The following is a 7,304-nucleotide window of genomic DNA, read 5'->3' as shown; positions in this document are numbered from 1 at the left end:
TAAGTGCCCTTGACTGGAATTAAACCCAGGATCCTTTGGTCCATAGGCCATCACTCTATCTGCTGAGCTAAACTAGCTAGGGCTTCTTTTTTTAAAATATATTTTTATTTGTTTCAGGGAGGAAGGAAGAGAGAGATAGAAACATCAATGATGAGAGACAATCATCAATCAGCTGCGTCCTGCACGCCCCCCACTGGGGATCAATCCTGCAACCCAGGCATGTGCCCTAATTGGGAATCGAACTGGTGACCTCTTGGTTCCTGGGTCAATGCTCAACTGCTGAGCCACACCCAGCCGGGCTGCGTCTTGTTCATTCAATAGTTATCAAGCACTTGCTGTGCATCGCACACTGTGCTGGGAGTTGCAAAATCAAAAATAAAGCAAACCCCTGCCTGGAGGAGCTCTCTGAGTCTATGAGGGGTGACAGACATTTAAGCCTGTCACTACAATTAAAATGTGCACCACAGTGGTAACATTGGTACAGTGATGGCTCAGAAGAAGGGACGACTAATTTTACTTCCGCCCAGATAGGCAGAGAAGACTTCACAGAGGACGTGACATTTAAACTGAGTCTTCAAGAACTCTGCAGATGGCAGGGGTGGGGAGGTACGCCGGGCAGGAAAACTGTCCGCTGCATCCATGGGGCAGATGGCTAGCGTTGGCATTGCAAGGAATTTGGCTCAGAACACAGCACAGACAGGGAAAGGGCAGGAAATGGGAATGGAAATATAAGTAGTGCCAGATCAGGAAGGGTTTCAGAACATAGTAAGAAAACTTTACCTTCCCCCCCCCCCGCCCCCACAGGTGGTGAGGAGCCATGAAAGGATTGTCAGCAGGAACGTGATCAGGGGAAATAGGGATATGTTGACTGTGTGGACCAGACCTCAAAGCAGAGAGGCAGTGAGCAGACACTGGTGATGGTCAAAGTAGGACAGGACGAGTCCCTTGACCAGGACAGCATTTGAGATGCTGGAAATAAAGGAATAATTGTGAAAGATATTTAGGTGACATATTTAAGATTTGGTGAATGATTGTTGGCAAGTGAATGAAAAGGAGGAATGAAAATTAGCTGCTATATTACCTCCTTGAGTGACTGATAACTAGTTGCTTCATTAGCCGAGATAAAGAATAAGGAGTGGGAGCAATTTGTGGAAAAAGACTTTGGTGTGGGAATTCAAGGTGATCTGTGGAATAGTCAAGTGGGATGCCCAGTAAAAGATGAGAACTTAGTTGACTGATCTGATCTAGAAATGTGGGTGTAAGAAGTATGGAGTATAAAGGGTACTTAAATTCATTGGAATGGATGACATTGCTTGGAAAACATGCAACATGAGACAAAAGCAGGCTGACAACAGGAATCTTTATAACACTATGTTAGCCCTGGCTGGTGTGGCTCAGTTGGTTGGGCATTGTCCTATGCACTGAAAGGTTGCTGGTTCGATTCCCAGTCAGAGCACATGCCTGGGGTGTGGGCAGGAGGCCACTGATCCATGTTCCACTCTCACATCGATGTTTCTCTCTCTCTCTCCCTCTCCCTCACTCTCCCTTTGGTTCAACTTGATCTTTCATCGTAGTCATCCAGATAACATAGCAATCTCTGAGGAGTATTCCAAGAAGACAAGCCCCCAAAAACAAGCACTTACAAGCCTCTGCTGGCTTCATGTTTGCTGATGCTCCTCTGGCCAAAGCAAGTCACATGGTCAAGCCCAGAATCAATGTGAGCAGAAAACTGCCTGCTTGCCCAGAGGAGTGATTCATTGGGGAACATCACTTATCCATATAAAACACGTGTTAAGACAAAACAATAAAGGGACACATCAAAAGAGAATCCATTGAAGAAAACTCACAAAGATCAATCCGAAAGGGAAAATAAGACGTTAAGGGAAAGGAGTTTCTAGAAGGGAAGGGGCAACCATGTCCAATGTCACAGAACAAGTAGGGAAGGAATGAGAAGTGTTTGCTAAATTCGGTCTTGTTAACCTTTTCAGTTTTGAGTGTGGAGGGTAAAAGCGAGATCATAGTGCTGGATAAGAAAGTTAATGGGAGTGATAGACGTGTAGACAGTGGTGCAGACTTCAGACTCTAATTCAGGAATGGGGGACGTCCAGCCTGGGGGCCGTACAAGGCCCGTGAAATCATTTGGTCTGGCCCTGCCAAGGCAACCGCAGGTGGGACTCCAAATTCAATAAATCGCCCCGGCTGGATTGCCTCTGTGATTAGAGTGTTGGCCCTCAGACTGAAGGGTTCCAGGTTGGATTCCGGTCAAGGGTATATACCTCGGTTGCAGGCTTGATCCCTGGCCCTGGTCCGGGTGCATGTGGAAGACAACCAATCCATGTGTCTCTCTCACATCGATGTTCTCTCTCTCTCTCTGTCTCTCCCTCTCCCTCCCAATCTCTCTAAAGATCAATGGAAAAATATCTTCAGGTGAGGATTAATCAAAAGAAATTCAATAAATCTAGGAGCTTTTTTTCATAGCAACATAAATTTATATTAAGTGAATTATATTAAACGAATGATGTCAGAAATATCCAAATGGCTCTTGGCAGAAAAATGGTTCCCCACCCCTGCTCTGAGTAGACATTTGGTTATCAAATAAAGAGAGATGAGTAGTATCTAAAGGAGAATTCACATTAAAGAGGGGATAGTAGTTATGGGGGGGGTTGCTCGTTTACGTTTTTTATAAATGTCAGAGTAATAAGCATTACTTTAGACCAGCGGTTCACAACTTGTGGGTCGAGACCCCTTTGGGGGTCAAACGACCCTTTCACAGGGGTCGCCTAAGACCATCGGAAAACACATATATATTTACATATTGTTTTGTGATTAATCACTATGCTTTAATTATGTTCAATTTGTAACAATGAAATTGGGGGTCACCACAACATGAGGAGTTGTATTAAAGGGTCATGGCATTAGGAAGGTTGAGAACCACTGCTTTAGACTAAGAGCCAGGAGCCAGGAGAGAGAGGCTAACTCCATAGAAGAGTCAGTCTAGTGGGGAGGGAGATGTGATCAAGCTCAGGCTTGATGGGAGGAATGACACTTCTTTTTCTGAAACCAAAGAAAGGCTGGTGAAAATGGCAATAGGTTTATAGGTTGGGCTAGGGAGAAGGTTAAGCAAATTCATTTATAATAGCTTCTATTTTTCGTATTCATTCACGGATTGACCATCTACTGAGACTGAGATGTTCATGGATGGCCAAGAGACTTGGGGAAAGTGTTTAAATTTTGCAATAGTTCCCATGGGGAAGAACGAAGCTGCAAAAAGAAAGAGCTCTCGTTGAGTCTGAGCCCTGAGATACCTTGAGTCCTGAACTGCTATTGTGGAGGCGCCAAGTTGTTATACAACTTCCTTAAGCAATGTTCACCCCTGGGAAGAGGAGTAACAATGGTGAATTGCCAGATTCACCCAGGGGAGTCACTATCTTCCCTGGAGACCCAGAAGGATACTTGGCCACAAAGCCAGAGCAAGGTCCCGAGGGAACAGGCAAGATCAGCTTGCATTGTTACCTAGAGCCATGAAGTAGCCACAATCATGGGTCCTTTGTTTAAATGGAAGACATGAGTTGTATCTGACTATAATATGGCACAGAGAGATTTCTGGCTATCTCAAATATTTTTCTTATTTATTTACTAATGAGAGAGAGAGAGAGAGAGAGAGAGAGAGAGAGAGAGAGAGAGATCAATTTGTTGTTCCACTTATTCATGTATTCATTGGTTGATTCCTGTATGTGCCCTGACCAGATATCGAACCTACAACTTTGGCATATCGGGACGAGGCTCCAACCAACTGAGCTACCTGGCCAGGGCTCAAGTCTTTTTTTTTGGAAATAAAAGGTTAGCAAAAACAAAACAAAAAAATAGCTAAGCTTGTCTCTTCTTCCTTTTATTTCATTAAGCCCCTTAGTGGCTGATTGGCTCATTTGGCTGAATTCCAGCGTTAGCAGGCCAAGGACTTGGGTGCTGCTTTTGTTCTGTGATCTCAGTAATGTCAATGTCATGCAGTTGGACACAATATCATCATTGCAAGTTCTTGGACAATTCTAGGCTAAACTATGTCAAACTCAGAGTTGTACTTTGATATGTTAAATGAGAACAGGTCATCATTTGAGGTTGCCTAACTCCATATCTCATGCATCAGGCCTCATGATACTCCTACATTTAACTCTGGTTTAGATATTTGCCAATAACTATTGTTGGCACATAAAACTCCAGTCTTCTTCCTCCTTGGTCAGCAGACCAAATATTAGGTTTGGTTTTTGCAGATTGTGGACATACAACCCACTTTTACAGATGAGGCATCTTGAGGCTTGAGCAGTTGCCCTGCTGTGAACGACAGAAATAGGATTCAAAGGCTGGTCTTCTAATGCTTGCCCCAAACAAATCTAAAACTGCCAAAAGGCTACTTGCCTTTCTCGTGACCCAGTGTGAACTTATCTCCTTTACATCCGATTGTTTACCCTTCTTTGCATTAAAGGGGGAAGAGTCACATTGGAAAGACAAGTCTGCACCTTGATTTTCACAAGATCTTGCCTGAGGTGGCAGCTCGGATAAGACTGACTTGAGAGTTATGCAACAATTATGATTAACCCCTTTCTCCTGGTTGGAAAACTGACAACCCTGCACCTTACTAATCTTCGTTGAAATATGCAGTCACAGGGACACACAGATTCAGTACAGCACAAGGATTTGTGGAAGGTTGGTGCCAGAACCTAGTACAGTGCCTGGCACATGACAGATGCTCATGGAATTAGTGTTGCATTTAATACACTGGGATGCCTGGATACAGAAAGCCAAAAATAATTTTTTTAAATATTTTTTTATTTATTTCAGAGAGGAAGGGAGAGGGAAAGATAGAAACATCAATGATGAGAGAGAATCACTGATTGGTGCCTCCTGCACACCCCACACTAGGGATTGAGCCCACAACCCGACATGTGCCCTGACCAGGAATTGAATCGTGACCTCTTGGCTCTAAGTCGACACTCAACCACTTAGCCATGCCAGCTAGGCCAAAAATAATTTTAAAAAAATATTCTGTGTACTTGAATCTGAAAGTAGAACCATTCCTAATTTTATTTTAATCTGTATTTTAATATAGTTAACTTCCACCTAAGTAATTACTTTTTAAAGTATGCTTTTTTACGATATTTTTTTTAGAGAGAGAGAGAGAGGAAAGGAGATGGAGAAACATCAACATTGATCAGCTGCTTCCTGCATGCCCCCCACTAGGGATGGAGCCCACAACCCAGGAATGTGCCCAGACGGGGAATTGAACCGGTGACCTCTTGGTGCATGGGTCTATGCTCAACCACTGAGCCACACCAGCCAGGCCAAGTAATTACTTTTTACTATATTTATACTATGATTGAGCTGCTATACTGGGGCTTTTCATTTAGAAAGCTAGCAAGAATTCATATTAATCTGTCTCCTAAGTTCCTCTCTGGAGCTTCTCCAGCAGGTAATGCTGCTACTATCTTCAATCTACAGGGCAGAGCTTCATGGAATAAAAAAGGCAGAAGCTGACCAGACACGGAACCACGCCCCACTCCACCCCCCTCACTCCTGTTCCCATCCTCACAGTGCTGTGGTGGGGCCTTTGCCCTGAGTCACTCCTAAGTCACCTGGGTCTAAAGTCGTTTCCGTGCGATTTCACACGGTTCACCAGCCTATTCATTGATTACCCCAGACCTGACTCGCCAGGGTAAGGTGGTACCTGTGAGCTCCGAGGTGGCACAGGTCAAGGCAGGGAGACAAGAATGACTGCATTGTGGTGGTGGTGGTGGGGGGGTGGTGACCACATTCTACAGTATATGGGTTGCCCTTGCCTCCTGATCTTTTAAAATATAAAATGCCTTTTGTAATGAAATATACAACTATAAAATATACCATTTTAACCATTTTTAAGTATATAAGTCTGTGGCATTTAGCACATTCACAGTGTTGTGCAAGCATCACCACTATCCATCTCCAGAACTTGTCCATCATCCTAAACAGAACTCTGTGTCCATTTAAGAAACACTTCCCATTCTCCCCTCCACCAGGTCCTGGTAACCTCTATTCTACTTTCTGTCTCTATCTACTTGCCTATTCTAGGTACCTACGTGGAATCATACAACATTTGTTCTTTTGTATCTGGTTTATTTCACTTAACACAACATTCACCTATGTAGCATCTGTCAGAATTTCCTTCCTTTTTTTTTCTTTTAAAGAATAGCTTATTGGTTTTTAGAGAGAGAGGAAGGGAAAAGAGAGAAACATTGATATGAGAGCATAACATTGATCGGCTGCCTCCTGCATGCCCCCGCACCAGGGATCGAGCCCACAACTCAGCATGTGCCCTGACCAGGGTTTGAACCAGCAACCCTTTGTACACAGGACAACACCCAACCAACTGAGCCACACTGGCCAGAGCGGAATTTCCTTCCTTTTAAAGACTGAATAATATTCCAGTATATATACTATATATAATATAGAATATATATTCCATATAGAATATATAGAATATATATTCCATTATATATTATATTATATTACATTATATATATTCCATTATTTATAGCTTCTATTCTGTTATATATGTAATATTCAGATAGATATAGATATAGATATAGATATATCTTTATCCATTCACCTGGCTTGAACTGTTTCCACTGTGAAGCTATTGTGAATAACACTGCTATGAACATGGGTGTAGTGTGATCCCTTTAAAGAGTGGGACCCATCCAACCAAAGTCCTGGCACTTTGTAACTCCCCCTTCCCTAAGACCAGCTCAGTTCCCCACCCCCCACTCCCCTCTCCCTTTGCCCACCCAGTGGTGAAGGCCTCGCCTCCTGGGGGCAGGACTGAGGCTGGCTTCCTCACTGCTGTGCTCTCTCCCTGGGGCGGTTTTCTTGGTCCTTCAGAGGCCCTGCTCTTGTCCTTAGATATGGGGCCTCGGCCCCCTCCGCCCTTCTCTTCAGGAGCTGAAACTTAGTATGCCTCAGTGCCAACCCTTCCTCTTTTTTAAATACTATATATTTTTATTGATTTCTGAGAGGAAGAGAGAGAGAGAGAGAGAGAGAGAGAAACATCAATGATGAGAGAGGATCATTGATCAGCTGCCTCTTGCATTCCCCCCACTGAGGATCGAGCCTGCAACCCGGGCATGTGCCCTGACCAGGAATCGAACCATGACCTCCTGGTTTATGGGTCCGACGCTCAACCACTGAGCCATGCCAGCCAGGCAAGGCCAAACCTTTCTAAAACACACTGTAGATAATACAACAGGCATATTATAACATGGACTAGAGGCCCAGTG

The sequence above is a fragment of the Myotis lucifugus genome, unplaced genomic scaffold (genome assembly GCF_000147115.1).
Source record: "Myotis lucifugus unplaced genomic scaffold, Myoluc2.0 scaffold_17, whole genome shotgun sequence".
NCBI classification, from domain to species: Eukaryota; Metazoa; Chordata; class Mammalia; order Chiroptera; family Vespertilionidae; genus Myotis; species Myotis lucifugus.
Note: the sequence above shows the minus strand (reverse complement) of the source record.